At 39.9% G+C, this 23,610-nt stretch overlaps 1 protein-coding gene across 4 annotated transcripts in view; it reads left to right on the forward strand.

Moving 5' to 3' along the window:
- Positions 1–4,366, forward strand: part of stard3nl (STARD3 N-terminal like) — a 36,560-nt gene extending 32,194 nt beyond the window's left edge. For 2 of the 4 annotated variants that reach the window (XR_008753265.1, XM_055867592.1), the window contains one exon: positions 2,282–4,366. The gene's annotated coding sequence lies outside the window, so the exon portion shown is untranslated. The remainder of the gene's footprint in view (positions 1–2,281) is intronic. The other 2 variants (XR_008753263.1, XM_055867591.1) reach the window with 1 other exon arrangement.
- The last annotated feature ends 19,244 nt before the right edge of the window (positions 4,367–23,610 follow it).

Below are 23,610 nucleotides of genomic sequence, written 5' to 3' on the forward strand. Positions count from 1 at the left end.
AATAATAGTGAAGCCATCAAAACGAATAAATAACATATGGAATCATGTAGTAACCAAAAAAGTGTTAAACAAAATATATTTTAGATTCTTCAAAGTAGCTGCACTTTGCCTTGATGGCAGCTTTTTGCACACTCTTGGCATTCTCTACCAGCTTCATGAGGTAATCAACCTGGAATGCATTTAAATGAAAACTTGTTAAAAGTTAATTTGTGGAATATCTTTCAGTCTTAATGCATTTGAGCCAGTCAGTTGTGTTGTGACAAGGTAGGGGTGGTATACAGAAGATAGAGCTATTTGGTAAAAGACCAAGTCCATATTATGGCAAGAACAGCTCAAATAAACAAAGAGAAATGACAGTCCATTACTTTGACTGACCTTCATGTCTTAATCTGGGAAATTTCAATAACTTTGCAAGTCTCTTTAAGTGCAATTGCAAAAACCATCAAGTGCTATGATGGAACTGGCTCTCATGAGGACTGCCACAGGAAAGGAAGACCCAGAGTTACCTCATTTGAGTTACCAGCCTTAGAAATTGCAGTCCAAATAAATGCTTCACAGACTTCAAGGAACAGACACAACATCAACTGTTCAGAAGAGACTGTGTGAATCAGGCCTTCCATGGTTGAATTTCTGCAAAGAAACCACTACTGAAGGACACCAATAAGAGGAGACTTGCTTGGGCCAAGAAACACGAGAAATTTACATGTGGAAATCTGTATTTTGGTCTGAGTGTGAATTTGCAAATTTTGGTTTCAACCGCCGTGTCTGTGAGACGCAGAATAGGTGAACGGATGATCTCCGCATGTGTGGTTCCCACCGTGACGCATGGAGGTGTGATGGTGTGGGGGTGCTTTGCTGATTTATTTAGAATTCAAGGCACACTTAACCAGCATGGCTACCACAGCATTCTGCAGCAATACGCTATCCCAACTGCTTTGAGCTTAGTGGAACTATCAATTGTTTTTCAACAGGACAATGACCCAACACACACCTCCAGGCTGTGTAAGGGCTATTTGACCAAGGTGAGTGATGGAGAGCTGCATCAGATGACCGGACCTTCACAATCACCCGACCTCAACCGAATTGAGATGGTTTGGGATGAGTAGGACCACAGAGTGAAGGAAAAGTAGCCAACAAGTGCTCAGCACATGTGGGAACTCATTCAAGACTGTTGAAAAAGCATTCCAGGCAAAGCTGGTTGAGAGAATGCCAAGAGTTTGCAAAGCTACTTTTCTGGGGGGTTACTACATGTTTTGATGTCTTCACTATTATTGTGCAATGTAAAAAATAGTAAAAAGAAAGAAAAACCTTTGAGCACGCGTGTCAACTTTTGACTGGTACTGTATGAATATACACTCAGCATCCCGTTCACGAAAATGGTTCGCTCCTACATGCACTGAGTCACATGGCTGTGGCTTGGAATATAAAGCAGGCAGACTGGCATCGAGGGGTTCAGTTACATGTTAGAATAGACAAAATAAGTACATAAGCGACTGACTAGTGGTATCGTCGTCGGTACAAAGTGCACTGGTTCCAGTATCTCAGCAAAATCCAGCCTCCAGGGCCTTTCATGTACCACGGTGTCTAGGGTTTACCGAGAATGGTGCGTCAAACAAAAACCATCCAGTCAGCAGCAGCACCATGGTCGAAGGAGAATGGCAAGAATCTTGCAAGCTAACAGGCGGGCTACAAATGGCAAATAACGGCGCAGAACGGCATCTCGGAACGGATGGGCTATTGCAGCAGACAACCACACCAGGTTCCACTCCTATCAGCTAAAACCAAAACTCTGCCATAGTGGGCACGCGATCACCAACATTGGACAATTAAGTGGAAAAACATTGCCTGGTTCGACAAATCCCTGTTCCTGTTTTATGCTGAGTCAGGATTTGGCGTAAGCAGCATAAATCCATAACCCCATTAAGCCTGGTGTCAACGGTACATGCTGCTGGCAGTGGTATAATGGTGTTGGGAATGTTTTCCTGGCACATGATACCAATTGAGCAATGTGTCCATGCCCTGAAGAATTCAGGCTGTTCTGGAGGAAAAGGGTTGTCTGACCTGGTACTAGATGGGTGTACTTAATAAACTGTCTGCTGAGTGTATTTGTAAATATTAAAGCTGAGTGACTCTATTGTCAAAATGTCATTTTGTGAATGTTGACATGAAACTACTTCCATAATACATTTTTAGGACATTATTTCTGGTTTGATTAATTATGTAGGTTATAATATAATTGGTGTTTGCTTGCTTATAATATGCTTTTTTTGTTGTTTTTGAGAAGTACCAGTGGTCATCCTGGAAGGTGGAACCCATTTGAAGATTCACAACTTTGAGTGACTGCATCTGAAGTGCTCACAGCAGCTGCCCCATCGAACCACGGGGAAGACTTACGACCACTGCATGTTCTGTATTCCTCCACTGAGAGATCGACATTCCTCAGCCTATCACCCTCTACACACCTGCTTCATATCCCCGTCGCCTCTTCACTCAAGCTTCCAAACAGTTGTTTTTAAAGAACTGAGTGCCAACTGTTTTTTTTGTTGTCGTCGCCAGATATAAGTTCCTAATGTGCTTATTCTTCTATCTCTTGCTGATAGGGTTAGAAGCTTCAAAAGTTTCCGAATTGAAGACTGAGAAGTCCGCATGGGCAGTGTGTGCCAATTTCAAGTGTGGCTACAGGGCTGTTGAGCCCTAAGGATGGCACTTTAATATAAATAGATTACTCAGAAAAAAACGTATTGATATTAAACAAACTCCTTTGGACAACTGTCAAGGGGGAAAATATAATAGACTACATAACCAACACAGCTGTGCCTGCATATGTAACAACTTCAGTTGGTGATCTATATATGTCTGAATGCATGACTTTGGGAACTCAATGATGCAATGTTTTTTTGATTTCTTCTTATGATTATGACCTCTCTTCATCATAGGAAAGGAAGAAATTGTATACAGCACCTTTTTTTATCACTGGAAAGTGTTATACCGTTTGTTTTCTATGCTGACCATTTGGAAGTAGAAGGGCATTAGCCCGGAAGCTTCTTAGTAAACTTTCCACTTGGCTTTGCAAATTGTATCAATATACAAATAAAAAAAATGGCCGAATACATTTCCCATGAATTCATATTAGAGTTCAACACTGGTATCTTTCACACCACCTGGAAGTTTCAAACTTTTCATCAAACAATATCTGCGCTCATTCACATCTGCATGTTTATGTTTTCAAAGTGAACCGTCCGAAAGCTTTTTATGCAGAAGCAGACTAATGGAGTTTGTGCTCTTATCATGGCGAATGCAGCTCCACACATGGGAATACACAAACAAACAGCTAACACAGAAGGAACCGTTTAATGTAGTTAACCAACAGAAGTTGTGTCAGCATGAATTAATATAACGCCCACCACAATTTCCATTCACCATGACAAGACTATGAAAATGGCAATAAAACATGCTTCCTCAGATTATTGCAGATCCCAGTTGTGTGTACATATCACCATGGAAATAACATGGGTAGGATGTAGATTTTACACTGAAATGTATCTTTGATAACCTTTTATTAGGTTCACTTCTGAAAATGAATGTGTGTTGGCATGTAACACTCTTAACTTGCATTCAGAATTAGTGTATGCTGATGCATGGACCTGTAATCAAGAATTTCAATGCGATCAGCGGTAGATCTGCGTAATAGTGGGCTTAACATTTTAAAGTAATTTCCGATTGAGCCGAAATACAGTTTACATCACTTACCGTGATTGCAGTTTCCGTGAACATGGGAACATTGGCTTTTTATAAAAGGTGCATACTGTAGCCGACAAACCGCAATCGGATTGAATACCCACTAAAGAGAGTATAGTCTTCACATTTATTTTTTATTTAACTAGGCAAGTCAGTTTAGAACAAATTCTTATTTGCAATGACTGCCTACCCCGGCGAAACCCTAACCCGGACGACGCAGGGCCAATTGTGCGCCGCCCTATGGAACTCCCAATCACGACCGGTTATGATACAGCTTGGAATCGAACCAGGGTCTGTAGTGGCGCCTCTAGCACTGAGACCGCTGCGCCACTCAATACAGTAAAATAATAAGGTTCACCGTTCAAGACACCAAGTTCATTTTCAAAGTGGCAAGCCTGTGTGCATTTAGGAATGAATGGTTGGTTACCACGTTTGATCAAGAATTACATTGCTTGTCAATTCAATTAAGCAATAATGTGTATCTAGCTTTTTATGAGTTATTGGTTTTACTCATCTTTGTATTTAGTTTTGGATTAAAGTGAAAATTGTATGATTTGTTAATGATGGTATATGTTCTGTTTTTGCATTTCATTCGATTTTAATAAAAAATAAATTGCACATTGTTAAAGGGCCTTCTTTGGGAGGTGTGTAGTTTTATTTTTTACATTTCGGTAGCACTTTATATTACAGCACAGATTAAATGGGTAATAACATGATATTAATATACATTTACAGTGGCTTTCGGAAGTATTCACCCCCTTGGCATTTTTCCTATTTTGTTGCCTTACAACCTGGAATTTAAATAGATTTTTTGGGGGGGTTGTATCATTTGATTTACACAACAAGCCTACCACTTTGAAGATGCAACATATTTTTTTATTGTGACACAAACAAGAAAAACAGAACTTGAGCATGCATAACTATTCACCCCCCCAAAGTCAATACTTTTGCAGCAATTACAGCTGCAAGTCTCTTGGAGTATGTCTATAAGCTTGGCACATCTAGCCACTGGGATTTTTGCCTATTCTCCAAGGAAAAACTGCTCCAGCTCCTTCAAGTTGGATGGGTTCCGCTGGTGTACAGCCAACTTTAAGTCATACCACAGATTCTCAATTGGATTGAGGTCTGGGCTTTGACTAGGCCATTCCAAAACATTTAAATGTTTCCGCTTAAACCACTCGAGTGTTGCTTTAGCAGTATGCTTAGTGTCATTGTCCTGCTGGAAGGTGACCCTCCGTCCCAGTCTCAAATCTCTGGAGGACTGAAACAGGTTTCCCTCAAGAATTTCCCTGTATTTAACACCCTCCATCATTCCTTGAATTCTGACCAGTTTCCCGGTCGATTGCAGATGAAAAACATCCCAATAGCAATGCTGCCACCACCATGCTTCACTGTGGGGATGAGAGGTGTTCGGTGTGCGCCAGACATAGCGTTTTCCTTGATGGCCATAAAGCTACATTTTAGTCTCATCTGACCAGAGTACCTTATTCCATATGTTTGGGGAATCTCCCTCATGCCTTTTGGTGGACACAAAACATGTTTGTTTATTTTTTTCCTGAAGCAATGGCTTATTTCTGGCCCTTCTTCGTTAAAGCCCAGCTCTGTGGAGTGTACAGCTTAAAGTGGTCCTATGGACAGATACTCCAATCTCCGCTGTGGAGCTTTGCAGCTCCTTCAGGGTTATCTTTGGTCTCTTTGTTGCCTCTCTGATTAATGCCCTCCTTGCCTGGTCTGTGAGTTTTGGTGGGCGGCCCATTCTTGGCAGGTTTGTTGTGATGCCATATTCTTTCCATTTTTTAATAATGGATAATGGATTTGCTCTGTGGGATGTTCAAAGTTTCTGATATTTTTTTATAACCCAACCCTGATCTGTACTTCTCCACAACTTTGTCCCTGACCTGTTTGGAGAGCTCCTTGGTCTTCATGGTGTCGCTTGCTTGGTGGTGCCCATTGCTAAGTTGTGTTGCAAACTCTGGGGCCTTTCAGAACAGGTGTATATATACTGAGATCATGTGACAGATCATGTGACACTTAGATTGCACACAGGTGGACTTTATTTAACTAATTATGTGACTTCTGAAGGTAATCTATCTAATTTAGGTTCTTCATAGCATTTTTTTTTTGTAACAAGTAGTTTTTTTCATTTCAATTCACCAATTTGGACTGTTTTATGTATGTCCATTACATGAAATCCAAATAAAAATCAATTTAAATTACAGGTTGTAATGCAACAAAATAAGAAAAACACCAAGGGGGAACTTTTACAAAGCACTGTACATAAATAATTATTCTAGCCATGATTTCATTTGATTTCTGTGTAATTTCATTTGTTTCAAGGTGAAACATTAACAAGCTTGTTTTGCCATAGGCATACAATTCTGCAAATGTATGAACCATAAGCTCTGGTTATGTAATTATTATATTCTCGACTGTTTGCGAGACTCGTACCCACAAATGGAGAAGAAAAAGGGGAAAGCAAAAAATTAAGCATCCAGCCAGCATTGAATAACCAACAACTCGTCACACGATTGAGCTGGGGTCATGCAGCTATATCTTCTTTCCAGTAACTACCGTTTCACCTTTAATCAGAAAACCAACGAAACATATAACACTAGACAAGCAGTTCTTATAGCCTTTAGCCGTACTCATATCCTACTCCTCCTCTTCCTCTGGTGATGTAGAGGTTATCCCAGGCCCTGTAGCCCCCAGTTCCACTCCCAGTGGAGTGGAGTGGAGCTAGGTGCCCTCCTTTGTTGACTTCTGTAACCGTAAAAGCCTTGTTTTCATGCATGTTAACATTACAAGCCCCCTCCAGAAGTTTGTTTTATTCACTGCTTTAGCACACTCCGCCAACCCGGATGTCCTAGCTTAGGCTTAGGAAGACCACCAAAGATCCTGACATTTCCATCCCTAACTATAACATTTTCCGACAAGATAGAACTGCCAAAGAGGGCGGTGTTGCAATCTACTGCAGAGATGGCCTGCAGAGTTCTGTCTTACTATCCAGGTCTGTGCCCAAAAAATTCGAGCTTCTACTTTTAAAAATCCACCTTTCCAGAAACAAGTCTCTCACCGTTGCCGCTTGTTATAGACCCCCTTCAGCCCCCAGCTGTGCCCTGGATACCATATGTGAATTGATTGCCCCCCCATCTATCTTCAAAGTTCGTACTGTTAGGTTACCTAAACTGGGACATGATTAACACCCCAGCTGTCACGAATCCCGCTTCCCAAGTCTGGGTTTGCCTGTCTGTCTGTCCTGGAGTGTGTTTCCGGTGTCCTGGAACGCACCCTGTCTGGTTGCCGGGCGAATTAGCTTGTTGGGAGATTGATGTTCACCCGCACCTGTGTCCCATCAGTAATCTGCACACCTGTCCTGATCATCACCCCTCCACTTCATAAGCTCTGACCTGACATCCATTCCCTGCCGGATCGTTAGCCATGAACAGTATGTTGTGCCATAGTATCAGACTCAAGTTGGATAGTATTTGTTTTGTTGTTTTTGTTTACGTATTGCTTGCCTTGAACTTACCTCCGTTTGTTTTGCCTTCAGTTACTCACCCGGATCATTCACCCCATTCCCGCCTGGTTGATGGAGGATTCCGCTACTCCATTGGATTCACCTATTTCCTCCCATCAATTCACCACCGCTACCCGCTACGCCATCTGGATATATCTACCCTTTCACATTTACTTGTAAATAAATACTCACCTTCTTCCTACGCTCCTTGTCCTGGTCTGCTTCTGGGTTCGATTTTGAAAGAACGTGACACCAGCCTTCCTACAACCTAAGCTAGAAGCCCTCAATCACACAAATTATCAAGGAACCTACCAGGTACAACCATAAATCCGTAGCCATGGGCACCCTCTTAGATATTGACCAACTTGCCCTCTAAATACACCTCTGCTGTCTTCAACCAGGATCTCAGCGATCATTGCCTCATTGCCTGCGTGCGTAATGGGTCTGCGGTCAAATGACCATCCCTCATCACTGTCAAACGCTCCATAAAACACTTCAGCGAGCAGGCCTTTCTAATCGACCTGGCCCGGGTATCCTGGAAAGGATATTGACCTCATCCCGTCAGTAGAGGATGTTGCTCTCGATTTGTTGCTCTTTATTTGTGCTTTCCTCACCATCTTAAATAAGCATGGCCCATTCAAAAAATGTAGAACTAAGAACAGATATAGCCCTTGGTTCACCCCAGACTTGACTGCCCTTGACCAGCACAAAAACATCCTGTGGCGTTCTGCATTAGCATTGGATAGGTCCCGCGATATGCAACTTTTCAGGGAAGTCAGGAACCAATATACTCAGTCAGTTAGGAAAGATACGGCTAGCTTTTTCAAACAGACATTTGCATCCTATAGCATTAATTCCAAAATGTTTTGGGACACTGTAAAGTACATGGAGAACAATAGCACCTCCTCCCAGGCTAGGTAACACTGTCACCACCGATAAATCTACGATAATCGATCATTTCAATAAGCATTTTTCTACGGCTTGCCATGCTTTCCACCTGGCTACCCCTACCCCGGCAAACATCTCAGCACCCCCTGCAGCAACTTGCCCAAGCCCCCCCCCCCACTTATCCTTCACCCAAATCCAGACATCTGATGTTCTGAAAGAGCTGCAAAATCTGGATCCCTACAAATCAGCTGAGCTAGACAATCAGGACCCTTTCTTTCTAAAATGATCTGCCGAAATTGTTTCAACCCCTATTAATAGCCTATTCAACCTCTCTTTCGTATCGTCTGAGATCCCCAAAGATTGGAAAGCTGCCGCGGTCATCCCCCTCTTCAAAGGGGGAGACACTAGACCCAAACTGTTATAGACCTATATCCATCCTGCCCTGCCTTTCTAAAATCTTCGAAAGCCAAGTTAACAAACAGATCACCGACCATTTCGAATCCTACCGTACCTTCTCCACTATGCAATCGGGTTTCAGAGCTGGTCATGGATGCACCTCAGCCACGCTCATCCTAAACGATATCATAACCGCCATTGATAAAAGACAGTACTGTGCAGCCGTCTTCATCGACCTGGCCAAGGCTTTAGACTCTGTCAATCACCATGTTCTTCTCGGCAGACTCAATAGCCTTGGCTTCTCAAATGACTGCCTCGCCTGTTTCACCAACTACTTCTCAGATAGAGTTCGATTTGTCAAATCGAAGGGCCTGTTGTCCGGACCTCTGGCAGTCTCTATGGGGGTGTCACAGGGTTCAATTCTCAGGCTGACTCTTTTCTCTGTATATATCAATGATGTCGCTCTTGCTGCTGGTGATTCTCTGATCCACCTCTACGCAGACGACACCATTCTGTATACATCTGGCCCTTCTTTGGACACTGTGCTACAAACCTCCAAACGAGCTTCAATGCCATACAACACTCCTTCCGAGGTCTCCAATTGCTTTCAAATGCAAATAAAACTAAATGCATGGTCTTCAACCGATCGCTGCCTGCACCTGCCCGCCCGTCCAACATCACTACTCTGGACGGTTCTGACTTAGAATATGTGGACAACTACAAATACCTAGGTGTCTGGTTAGACTGTAAACTCTCCTTCCAGACTCACATCAAACATCTACAATCCAAAGTTTAATCTAGAATTGGCTTCCTATTTCACAACAAAGCATCCTTCACTCATGCTGCCAAACATACCCTCGTAAAACTGACCACCAATTATTTTGCCTCTGGCCTTTTTATTTCCTTACCTCCCTACTCTTCTACATTTGCACACACTGTACATAGATTTTTCTATTGTGTTATTGACTTTACATTTGTTTACGTGTAACTCTGTGTTGTTGTTTTTGTCGCACTGCTTTGCTTTATCTTGGCCAGGTCACAGTTGTAAATGAAAACTTGTTCTCAACTGGCCTACCTGGCTAAATAAAGGTGAAATAAAAAAATATGAACCACATTTTCCAACCACTTTTGAGTCTAGGCTCAACGCCTGCGTCTGAAAATGCAGAATCAAGCAAACCGTACGGTTGAAATCAGAATGTGATCTTCTATTATTGTTCCACTTCAGAATTATTTTTTATTTTTTAAACAATAAGAATAGGTGATCTTATAGTAAAGAAATCCAATGTTTTGGGGGGTTTAAGTAGCCTTTATCTTCTAGAATGGTAACAGTTTCCTCAGACAAAACGGCACGGAAATGTACGGAATCATTTTTGTAACTTTTCTTTCACGAAGGCAGCAATTATTTAACCTGTCGTGGAAATTTGAATAAAGTGAGAAAGACTTTAATTTCTTCAAACAATCTTCATTTGACATTTGATTAATTATTCCAATAATGGAGCTGGTCAACGACCCACCCCTAGGTGATTCATTGAGAGCCCAATGATTGATTCTGAGTTGGGGCTTGCCTTATATAGCCCAACCTTTGTTACTTTTCCTTAATCCACTACCAACTGTCTCAATGTGTCGAACCAACCCATATCTACTGGATGAGGTGGGCAAATATTCAGAGTCCTCTGTGTTCTCCTGTGAGTACTAAGAACTGTTTGTTCTTAGAATAGAGGATAAGGAGAGACTTCGTTCGGAACAGAGATACCTCGTTCTGACAATGCACATTTCAGAGTACAGAGAGTGGGGGTAAGAACACAAGATGTACACAGCCGTGTTGAATTAGGTACAGAGTTATGTGAAAACAGCAATTTACACAACCAGAGTAACATGATTGTACATATCTATCGTTTATATAAACCTTAAAGTAACGCTAATACTCATTTTTCTCTCACAAAGTAAAATGTCACTTCATACAAGCCGTATCAATGTAAATTAAATTATAATAATGATTTCACTCATAGACCAATTTATCTTCTCGGTAAGCGCTCAGCATTTAGTTCTTTAAAGCAGCAATCAGCAGTTGAAACTAACAAAGCATTTTCCCCACCCCTGTTTCGGTAAAAAGGGATGGGACTGGAGAAATGTAACCACTCTCAAATTCATAGACAGAGCTTTGGATCCAAGGACTGAACAGCTATGATATAACAATTATAGTTTGAACCATGTTTTGAGGCTACATGTACTTTGTCTACAAACATTGGAGTAAAACAAGCTTACTGTGGCTTAGTTGGTAGAGCATGGCTCTTGCAACACCAGGGTTGTGGGTTTGATTCCCATGGGGGACCAGTATGAAAATTGATGCACTTGTCACTCTGGATAGGAGCGTCTGCTAAATTACAAAAAGTAAAACATATAAATACACTTTTTTTATGCAAAAGTTTGTGGACACCCCTTAAGATTTGTGGATTTGGCTATTTCAGCCACACTCGTTGCTGACAGGTGTATAAAATCGAGCACATAGCCAAGAAATCTCCATAGGCAAACATTGGCAATAGAATGGCCTTACTGAAGAGCTCAGTGACTTTCAACGTGGCAGTCATAGGATGCCACCTTTCCAACAAGTCAGTTTGTTAAATGTCTGCCCTGCTAGAGCTGCCCCGGTCAACTATAAGTGCTGTTATTGTGACGTGTCAACGTCTAGGAGCAACAACGGTTTAGCCGTGAAGTGGTAGGCCACACAAGCTCACAGAACAGGACCGCTGAAGTGTGTAAAAATTGTCTGTCCTTGGTTGCAACACTCACACCAAGTTCCAAACTGCCTCTGTAAACAACGTCAGCACAAGAACTGTTTGTCAGGAGCTTCATGGTTTCCATGGTCGAGCAGCCGCACACAAGCCTAAGATCACCATGTGCAATGCCAAGCATCGGCTGGAGTGGTGTAAAGCTCGCTGCCATTGGACTCTGGAGCAGTGGAAATGCGTTCTCTGGAGTGATGAATCACGCTTCACCATCTGGCAGTCCAAAGGACAAATCTGGGTTTGGAAGATGCCAGAAGAATGCTACCTGCCCCAATGCATAGTGCCAACAATGAAGTTTAGTGGAGGAGGAATAATGGTCTGGGGCTGTTTTTCATGGTTCGGGCTAGGCAACTTAGTTCCAGTGAAGGAAAATCTTAACGCTACAGCATACAATGACATTTTAGATGATTCTGGGCTTCCAACTTTGTGGCAACAGTTTGGGGAAGGCTCTTTCCTGTTTCAGCATGACAATGCCCCCGTGCGCAAAACAAGGTGCATACAGAAATGGTTTGTTGAGATCGATGTGGAAGAACTTGACTGGCCTGCACAGAGCCCTGACCTAAACCCCATTGGAGTGAATTGGAACATTGACTGCGAGCCCGACCTCACTAATGCTCTTGTGGCTGAATGGAAGCAAGAGTGGAGGCTGTTATGTCAGCAAAGAGGGGACCAACTCCATATTAATGCCGATGATTTTGGAATGAGATGTTCGACGAGCAGGTGTCCACATACTTTTGGTCATGTAGTGTATTTTGGGTTCTGGTGGGGTATGACAGTTGAACTAAGGCCTAGATTCAATCAGATCAAGCGCTAACCGGTCTGGTGATAATGATGGTTTGTCGGCACTGGTGATTTGTTTACATAGCATGATAAGATAACTAACGCAGCAGGTTAGGAGATTTAACCTGGCAGGTTAGGAGAATCAACGTAGCAGGTTCGGAGAATAAGGTTTAGGTAAGGTAAAGGGTTAGGCTTGGCTAAAATGCTACAATTGTTATCCCCGACGCTACAATTAGATGGAGCTGTACTGGTAGCCACAACTGTACAAACCATCAGTTTTGGCAAACCATCAGTATCATAACACTGGCGATAGCCGACACCCTCGTAGCTGATGTTTTGGTGGTGTCATAGGTGTAACTGCATTGGAGCTGTCAATTCAGTGAGCGCTTGCTGGTCTGGTCATTGTCAAGAATTCCCACCCTTCCCACTCGTGTAAGAAGTTCAGAACGAGAAAGTGTAGGCCAGGGGTGTCAAACTCATTCCACGGAGGGCCTAGTGTCTGCAGGTTTTTGGTTTTTCCTTTCAATAAAGCCCTAGACAACCAGGTGTGGGGAGTTCCTAACTAATTAGTGATGTTAATTCATCAATCAAGTACAAGGGAGGAGCGAAAACCCGCAGACACTCGGCCCCCCGTGGAATGAGTTTGACACCTGTGGTGTAGGCTATAGAGAAATAATGACACTCAAATTGAGTATCATTAAACAAAATAATAAGGATTTATATTAGGCTAATTGAGGTGTATATTACAACGCACATTCAATTGTTTGAATTTTTAACAAGGCTGCATAGGATTATTACTAACGTGACTCGGCGCATCCAATGGCAATGTCCGTGAAAGGTATTATTTGCTGATTTGACATCTCCAACGCAGTTACACCTCCGACATCTCCTAAATAAAACTGTTATCACGGGTTAAGGCAGTACTGATTGAATCTAGCCCTAAACTCATGAGGCATTTAAATTATATTCATAAAGAATCAACGATTATGTTTAATGCAATCTTTTGAATTATTAGGACCTTAATCTGCGTTCCTGCTGTGTATTGAATCTGCGCATGTACCAGCACTGTTAGCGCAAGATTCCCTCTTATGCATGAGTGAATTGAGTTCGGAAAAACTGAAAGTATGCATTTTAGAAATAGTTTTCACGTACAAACATTATACACCTGTATGTCCGAACTCAAAATAAAAAAGAACATGGTAGAAAGTTTATTTTGATTTCTGCGATTTTCTGCGTTTATTTAAATCCTATCAGGTAGCCTGATTTCAGATTTGTCCACGTAAACAGGATTATTAGGGAAATCGTTATTCTGGCAAAGCATGTAAACATTTAAAACACATGTATATTAATCTGACTATGTAACCATCTTCAATGGGTACATATTGTGAAGGATGGTTTTGTTCTCTTTTTTAACAAATATAGGCCTTAAAGAAATAGGACATGTTAATCACAAAACATAGCGTGCCTGCTGAATAACAAGAAAACAGGAACTGAGCAGTGTAGTCACCGACAACTCAGCTCAAGCTTCACAACAAACACTTCCGGATATCTGGATCCTGTGTGCTGTGAGGCTGGGACCAGCCTGGGCACCACCGATAGGCTAGCAAGTTTAAGCCACGCTAAGCCTCTACTGTGACAGGCCAACTCTAAAGTTGGAACTACATCTGTCACAGTATAAAAGAAGATGTCTGTACTATTTCAGTCAGTTCTCTGCTTTACCCTGCGTGGTGATACAGTGAACCTGTATATACAAAAATTGCATTTACCATTTATCACTTATGTTAAATAAAAATACTTAAAGTATATTCGGTGACTTTGAATCACATTTTATCCTGATACCAGATTCGATTGACGCAACCTTTTACAATATCATGCATTTATACTGAGTGGCTGGTGGTTCTGGATTTTCTGGAACACGACTTTCCATGGCTATTGATAGAGATTTCTGTGCATGTGTGGCATATTTTTTTTTAAATGTAGGCACTACCCACTCTGCTGCCTACTTAGCTTCTGCTCAGTGCTCCACTGCTCCGCTGCCGCTTCCCCCTCATTGACATGGAGAGGGAAACTTCATGTTGTACACTAAAGATATGGTCGACATGTTCGAACTATGCATCCCATGCCTCAAGGGCCATTTCATGATATTTTTTCATGTTGTAGCCTACACCAGTATATTTGTAACAGTTTATCTGTTGGCTGTCGTATAATGGTAAATCTGATCCCCAAGGTCCTCATAGGCCCACTTGGATATATAGAGTTCGAGGTAAAGGAAAAAAAACATTAAAACACTGGCAGAATTCTTTCATCCACATCCATTCACATAAAATATGTATTTTAAAGTATATATACCCTTCTAAGACCACTGTCTTTCTGGATGTATTAAAAGGTTTGCAAATACTTCTTTCTGCAAGGAATTTGAATTGAAAGGGACATGGTAATACCTATGTAGGTGACGTAGTTTCTCCACTGGTATAATGGGTATAATGTGTGGTAGTTGCACACCTCCCTGCTGAATTATGCAGAGCTGATTTGGGCCAGTTTATTTATTTTTTCATGATCTTTTATGAAAAACCACATTTTCGCGTAGGCTTTGTGCTAGCAGTTTAAGAGAGAAAGAGAGAAAATAGCACAGGGATAGCCTGGTTGAAGTCCTAGTTTTTAATGGTTAATGCCAGTAGATTGCAGAGGGGTTCACATACAGTTCAGAGGCAAATCATAATACATTTAGCCCAAAAACAAAACATGTACCGTCCACTTCTTACATTAGTGCTTTTTATTGTTATCCACCCTCTGGTATCTTTCAATACCATTGCTAATACATATATACAGTATATACGTACATTAGCATACAAAAGTTTGGGGTTACTTAGAAATGTCCTTGTTGAAAGAAAAGCAATTTTCTTGTCCATTAAAATAACATCAAATTGATCAGAAATACAGCATGCCCTCTATCAAATCAAAACTGGAATTTTTACTCAAAACAAAAATTGGAAAATTATGCTAGACATTTATAGAATAAATCATACATAGATTGATGTTTCTGTGACCAACGGTGAATTAGTTATTGATTTATACCGCTTTAAATGGCATTTTATACATTTGATGTATTTCTATCAAGTCAAAACTGGCATTTTTCCTCAAAACAAAGGTTGTAAAAGTATGCTAGTCATTTATAGAATGAATCATACATAGTTTGATGTTTCTGTGACAAATAGTGAATTAGTTATTGATTTATACCACTTTAAATGGCATTTTAGAGATTTTATGTATTTCTACAAAATCCAAACTGGAATTTAAAAAAACAAAGGTTGTAAACGTATGCTAGACATTTATAGAATAAATCATACCTAGTTCTATGTTTCTGTGACAAACAGTGAATTAGTTATTGATTTAAACTGCTTTAAATGGCCTTTTATAGATCTTATGTAGGTCTATCAAATAAAAACTGGTATTTGTATTCAAAACAAAGGTTGGGAAAGTATGCTTGACATTTATAGAATAAATCATATATTGTTTGATGATTCTGTGACAAATGGTGAATTTTTAAATGGCTTGTGGCGAATGTCTGTTGAATGTCCGTTGAATGTCTGAATGTGTGAATATAAAACCAACTTTACCTCTGTCTTTTACAGGGAATTAAGCCACACAAAAATGCATGAAATCTGCAGAGAATACGGTAGACAGCATGTGTCAAAAGGTGATTTTTGGTGTCCTGTGTTTATGCCCTTTTATGGACATCCTGTCCGGATGTTCTCACGCTATGGAGTGAGTGCTTATGTAGTAACATGATAGTGCAGCTGTTTCTTTTTGGTAAAGCCAATGTTTGCAATAAAAATGTCCTGGTGATTGACGTGTAGTGACCTTATTGAACTGACAGAAAATGTGAAACAGTTGGGAAATTTTGTAGTGAAATTATGGATTTGCTGTGTGTCTTGTGACCCCTTGTATATAGGTAGGTCTGCCTGAGTATACGTAAGTGTTAGACTTGTCCTGTGCCAAGTCTAACACAGATAAACTACAGAAAACATGTCTCCTAGACCAATTCTAGGTGTGTTGTGTCCTTCATGTCTGGGACACAATGACGAAACCATCTTAAGTCATTTTCTCCTGCGTTTCACTTGAGAGAATGGCTTAAGATAAGACTTGCTCTATGTCAGACCGAACAGGACCTGAGTGGAACATCCCAGCCTGGGTACGCATTGGAAGAGGAAGTCTGCGGGCGAGATGATTTGAAAGCCAAAAGAATATCTTCAATGGCCTATGGTCCAGACTCCAAAGTGAAATCTGTTAGTTCGTATGTATTTTCAAAAGCATGCACAGAGATCACCTATTTGGGCCTGTCTTTAGCTTCAGGTGGGGAGATTATTTGAAAGTGCTTGATATGATGAAACAAGTACAGCAGTTTCTCCACCATCGTGAACATTTACGAAGATGGGCCCTTCTGTCCTCAAGACATTACTAGGGCGTAACGGCAAGAAGGTTGATCTATCAGGGAAAAGAAAACATACAAAACCTGGAAGGCCCTGGAGATCTAGCGTGGAAGAGATATTGTCTGAGGCGCTCACAGCTTGAAGATGGGGATTTAGAGACTGATGGGGGTGTTGGTTTACAATAGACCCTTTTCAAGGCATTTTTCTCTAAGAAAAGAAGTAAAGAATAATTATAAATATAAACATGTAGTGTAGTGAAGTGACTGATATATAAAGAATTCAAATAAAATGTAGTTTTTTCAAAATGAATGAAATCTCTCCTATGAGAGGTGAGAGAGAGAGAGAGAGAGAGAGAGAGAGAGAGAGAGAGAGAGAGAGAGAGAGAGAGAGAGAGAGAGAGAGAGAGAGAGTGTCCCAGCCTGACCAGGACACATTATTATTCACACTGGCACCAACCTGCGAGAGGAGCAGGAGAGGGCAAAAAAAAAAAATCTTGATCTTGTCTGATTTCTTTTGATTTTCCCATGATGTCAAGCAAAGAGTCACTGAGTTTGATGGTAGGCCTTGAAATACATCCACAGGTACACCTCCAATTGACTCAAATGATGTCAATTAGCCTATCAGAGGCTTCTAAAGCCATGACATCATTTTCTGGAATTTTCCCAGCTGTTTAAAGGCACAGTCAACTTCGTGTATGTAAACTTCTGACCCACTGGAATTGTGATACAGTGATTTATAAGTGAAATAAACAATTGTTGGAAAAATTACTTGTCATGCAGAAAGTAGATATCCTAACCGACTTTCCAAAACTATAGTTTGGTAACAAGAAATTTGTGGAGTGGTTGAAAAACGAGTTTTAATGACTCCAACCTAAGTGTATGTAAACTACTGACTTCAACTGTGCATGTTATTAAAAAAATGATGTGTATTAAAAATGAAGGCTATTTATCCATTGAGCAGTAGCCATTGTTTTTATTCTTACTGTTTGTAGACAATAGCTTCTGCCCTCTTAGGTTCTATTTGACCCTCTTATTATATCAAAACCTCTCAGACTAGAAAGTATGATTAGAAACTATGTTCAAACTATGATTGGAAATGATCATTAGAAACTATGACAAACTATGATAATAAACTATGAACAACTATGAAGCCATGTCTGTGTGTGTGAGTGATGATCTATTAATGAATTGTGTAATATTACTCTCTCTCTCTCTCTCTCTCAATGTATAACATTTCACTCAATGTATACCAAAGTAACAAATATTTAACAATGTTTCAATGTTTTGTATTGCAACAGTTATGAAAGACATTGACGACCAATCTTTAGGGAATTATTAATATATTGTGTTACATTGTGTGCATCTGTTATAAATTTATGTAAATAGATCCTCTCTCTCTCACTCTCTCTCTCTTTCTCAGGCTACGAAAAAGACAAAAGACAAAAGACATGACATTGACTCCTGAGTGTTGAACTTTTGCCCACTCTATAGCCACCCTGGTTATTATATGACCCCGATGGTCATCTCCTAACGTTGGAACCTCTTGAATAACAATAAGGGGCACATGTACTCTTAAACGTCCACTCAGCACAGCCCTGGGAGCCCGTCCACTCAGCACAGCCCTTACAAAGTCACTTCTCATGGTGTACATTTCGAGGTTTCACAAACATAAACAACTATCCAGTTAATGTTTGATTCATGTCTCATTTTAGGATAATTCTGTTAATTTGTATTTTACTTCAATTGTATAATTTATGTTGTTTCATACCATGCTAATACACTACCAAGCAATGCAAGCAGATGTGGAATTAACCCCCAAAACAGTTGTGTCTTTTTGGATCAAGAATTGATCCAGAATACCAATAGACATGATCAGATCCTCTTTCCTATTCAGGCATCATATAATATAATGCAAATCCATAAACTCCACCAATAAAACATTGAAAACCTTCACATGACTACTGTCAATGTCATTATTTTTATCACCATCCATCAATGGTTGAATTGCGTCCTTTTTCTTTGTACATGCACCGAGCTTCCAATGGCTGGAGCCAATCAACGTGGTAAATGAAAAAGACCCAAATAAAACGTATGTGAAAAGATGTGGTCAAAGTATAAATCTTGGCTGTTTTTTTGTTGTTGTTGTTTTTGTTACAACAACCAGGTCTTCCTAACATTTGCCATAGCTAGTAAGCCTTACATCCTGAATGTACATGTGCTATAAAATATGCATGTAACGCGTGTTGTCGTCGGATGAAGAGGAATCGGACCAAAGCGCAGCGTGGTAAGTGTTCATGACTTTTTATTTAAACTGAACAGGAAACAAAATAACAAAGAGAATGAATGAAAACGAAACAGTCCAGTCAGGTGCAGAAACACAAAACAGAAAACAACTACCCACAAAACACAGGTGGGAAAAGGCTACTTAAGTGTGGTTCTCAATCAAAGACAACGATAGACAGCTTCCTCTGATTGAGAACCACACCCGGCCAAACACAAAGAAATAGAAAACATAGAAAAATTAACATAGAATGCCCACCCAAATCACACCCTGACCAAACCAAAATAGAGACATAAAAAGCTCTCTACGGTCAGGGCGTGACAATGCGCCTGGGTATACATGGGAGGGGTGGGACCACATGCCCTTCTAAGTAATTGTGGCGAGAACATAATTGCTATATTCTAATTAAAACCATTGACCCATAAGAGAACACATGACCAAAGCAAGGCATGACCCATATAGAATTAAAACAACATTATTCTTAATGAGAAATTGTTAAAGGAATTTTAATTCCTGTTTATCAACCAATTCAATTAAAACACTCTGCCCATAAATAAGAATTTGTAAGATAATTATCAGCATTAAATGGACAGAAACCAGTCTTAAAATCAATCAATCAATAGCGTTTATTCTCGAGAGTACTGAATCATAGTACAATTTACATCAGGTTATATAATAAAGATGATGTCATAGGTTTTAATGTCCAACCTCCTCTCGGATACAATGGCAATACAGTTCGAGTTCTCATTACTATCTGCCACCTGTTAAACTATCTGCAACCAACCCAAGGTCTTTCCCCTCCCTGGGTAGAGACATCATTCTAGCCTGTTTGAAGATAAACCCATTCTTTCTAACAAGGAACACATAACGTTCAACAGTTATGAGTTATAATTCAAATGTATACATTCAAGTCAAATGTATACATATTTTAGTCATTAAACACAAAAATCCCGTAACAGAAATATAATCTAATAAACAAATGTTTGCATAACGAAAGACATGAAAACTGTCTCCATCATTGTATTTAGCTATGTATAAAACGTTCATATTGGCAGTAAGGTCATTGAGAATAACAACAGACAAAAATGATTGTGAGTAGTTTAGGGATAAATATAGTGAATGATCATTAATGTTATAACTTTATGGAAACCACTATTCACACTATGTGGAAGGGATCTCTCTCTCTCTCAATTCAATTCAAGGGGCTTTATTGGCATGGGAAACATATGTTAACATTGCCAAAGCAAGTGAGGTAGATAATATACAAAAGTGAAATAAACAGTAAACAGTAAACATTGCACATACAGAAGTTTCAAAAGAATAAAGACATTACAAATGTCATTTATGTATATATACAGTGCTGTAACGATGTACAAATGGTTAAAGTACAAATGGGAAAATAAACAATTCAATTCAATTTGCTTTATTGGCATGACGTAACAATGTACATATTGCCAAAGCTTACTTATGATATGCATATTATTAGTAGATTTGGATAGAGAACACTCTGAAGTTTCTAAAACGGTTTGAATCATGTCTGTGAGTATAACAGAACTTATTTAGCAGGCGAAACCCCGAGGACAAACCATTCAGATTATTTTTTTTGAGGTCACTCACTATTCATTGGGAATACAGATTTCTAATTGACCTTCTTCCAGTTCCTACCGCTTCCACTGGATGTCAACAGTCTTCAGAAATTAGTTGAGGGTTTTTCCTTTGTGTAATGAAGAAGTACGGCCATTTTGAATCAGAGTCACTTGAAGTGTCCTGTTAGATAGAGGCGAATTATCAGAAAGCATGCTACAGATTGTTTTAATCCTGTATTGAACACAGATCATCCCGTCTTCAATTTTATCGATTATTTACGTTAAAAAAGACCTAAAGTTGTATTACAAAAGTAGTTTTAAATGTTTTGGCAAAGTTTACAGGTAACTTTTGAGATATTTTATAGTCATGTTTCACGATTTGGAACCGGTGTTTTTCTGGATCAAACGCGCCAAATAAATGGACATTTTGGATATATATCGACGGAATTAATCAAACAAAAGGACCATTTGTGATGTTTATGGGACATATTGGAGTGCCAACAACAGAAGCTCGTCAAAGGTAAGGCATGAATTATATTTTATTTCTGTGTTTTGTGTCGCGCCTGTAGGGTTGAAATATGCTTATCTCTCGTTGTTTACAATGGTGCTAACTAAGATAATAGCATTGTTTGCTTTCGCCGAAAAGCCTATTTGAATTCTGACATGTTGGTTGGATTCACAACCAGTGTAGCTTAAATTTGGTATCTTTCATGTGTGATTTAATGAATGTTTGATTTTTCTAGTAATTTTTCTAGTAATTAATTTGAATTTGGCGCTCTGCATTTTCTCTGGCTTTTTGCCAAGTGAGACAGTAGCGTCCCGCCTAAACTCAGATTTTTGGATATAAATATGAACTTTCCCGAACAAAACATACATGTATTGTGTAACATGAAGTCCTATGAGTGTCATCTGATGAAGATCATCAAAGGTTAGTGATTCATTTTATCTCTACTTCTCCTTTTTGTTACTCCTCTCTTTGGCTGGAAAAATGGCTGTTTTTCTGTGGCTATGTACTGACCTAACATAATTTTTTGTTGTGCTTTCGCCGTAAATCCTTTTTAAAATCAGACATGTTGGCTGGATTCACAACAAGTGTAGCTTTAATTTGGTGTCTTTCATGTGTGATTTCATGAAAGTTTGATTTTTATATTAATATATTTGAATTTGGCGCTCTGTATTTTTACTGGCTTTTGGCCAAGTGGGACGTTAGCGTCCCCAGGAAGTTTAGAACTCTTACATTTATAAAACTACAGAAAACCTTCCCCAGGTTACTGTTCACACAAATGCCTCTGTAATTGTTAGGGTCAAATTTGTCTCCGTTCTTAAAGATTGGGGTTATGAGTCCTTGATTCCAGATGTCAGGGAAATAACCTACACTCAGGATTAAATTAAACAGTTTTAATATAGCCAATTTAAATTTTGCACTAGTGCATTTGAGCATCTCATTTAGGATTCCATCAGGTCCGCATGTTTTTGAAATTTGAGAGCCTGAAGTTTCTTATAGAGGTTCTGGCCAGTAATTGGGGAGTCCAATGGATTTTGATTGTCCTTTATAGCTTTTTCTAATCCATTCAACTTCTCATGAATTTGGCGTTGTTCTGCGTTTGTGTCAATTTGAACAGTGTTGTAGAGTGTTTTAAAATGGGTTGTCCGCATGTCACCATTTTGTATCGCTAATTCCTCTTGTTTTATTCATTTCTTTTTTTAACTAATTTTGATAGAAGTTGTTTGTGTTTATGGACACCTCAATTAGTGTAAGCTGCTTGCTGTTGTACTGTGTTTTTTTGGTTCTGAGTGTACGTTTATAGAGCTTTAAAGTCTCACAGTAATGCAGGTGTAATTCACCATTTTTTTGGGTCTCTGTGCTTTTGGTTGGATAGTGTTCTAAGTTTTTTCCTTATAATTTTACAATCTGCATCAAACCAGTTGTCATCTGTGGTCTTTAAAAAAAATTTTTTAATCACTTTCAATTGTGCTTCTTTTGCCATTTGCCTGAATATATAGTTTATGTTTTTAGATTGATGACTGATAGACTGCTAGATTGATGCCTTCTTTACTGTGAGTGAATGTGCTATCCAGAAAGTTATCTAAGAGTGTTTGGATATTTTGGTTACAGGTTGCTTTCTGGTATTCATCTGTGCTGTTTTGGGCCCATCTGTATGAATTTCTGATGTTGTACAGCTTACTGGGCTGTGAATGTGTGGTTTCCATATCTGTTCTCTTGAGGAACAACGTAATTTGGCTGACCAGACAGAGGTGTTAGTGGCTTGACAGTGAATGAGCTGAGAGATAAGGGGTCAATGTCTGTAATCATACTGTCCTGTGGCCAAGAGGTGAGCAGTAGGTGAATCTCCCCAAAGAGTCCCCCCGTAACCTACCATTGACAAAGTACAGACCCAGGCTTCTACAGAGCTGCAATAGATCCCTTTCGTTTTTGTTGACGGTGTGGTCACTGTTGTTTCTATGGGGGAGATTGTGGGGGGGGGGGGGGGGGGGGGGGGTATATATTGCGCAAAGGAACACATATTTTCCTGTCAGTACAAGTTATTTTTTCAGTTTTAACCAAATGTGATATTTACCAATTTTGAGGGGATCAATTTCATTTTGGAGTTCGGATTTGTACCAAATGATCAGTCCTCCAGAGTCTCTGCCTCTATTAACAGAGCTGTGTTTCTGTGTTGGCACAATTACCTCTCTGTAGCCTGTAGGACAGTGAGTGACAATGTCAGCCTTACACCATGTCTCCTGCAGAATGATGACGTCGACATCTTTAAGATTTTTGTTGAACTCCAGTGCTAAACTCTTCAGTCCAAAGGTTGATGAGTTTAGGCCCTGAATGTTCCACATGCTAACTGATAGTGATTTCATGTTGCAAAAAGAAAGAAAAGCAGTCAGAAATACAGTAACTACTAACTAATAAGTTGTTAAGAGTGAGATGAACAGGATAACAGCTAACATTTTTTTCTGTTATATATATACAAAGTCCTATTCGTTGAACAAGTAAACTTTTAGTACAAAAGGTGTGTGTGTGCATGCGTCCGTGTGTGTGCGCGTGTGTGTGTGTGTGTGTGTGTGTGTGTGTGTGTGTGTGTGTGTGTGTGTGTGTGTGTGTGTGTGTGTGTGTGTGTGTGTGTGCGTGCGTGCGTGTGTGCGTGCGTGCGTGCAGTTTAGTGCAGATGTATTGGAGAAGCTGTTTAATCTCACTTAAT

Source organism: Salvelinus fontinalis, chromosome 17, assembly GCF_029448725.1.
Source record: "Salvelinus fontinalis isolate EN_2023a chromosome 17, ASM2944872v1, whole genome shotgun sequence".
Classification (NCBI taxonomy): domain Eukaryota; kingdom Metazoa; phylum Chordata; class Actinopteri; order Salmoniformes; family Salmonidae; genus Salvelinus; species Salvelinus fontinalis.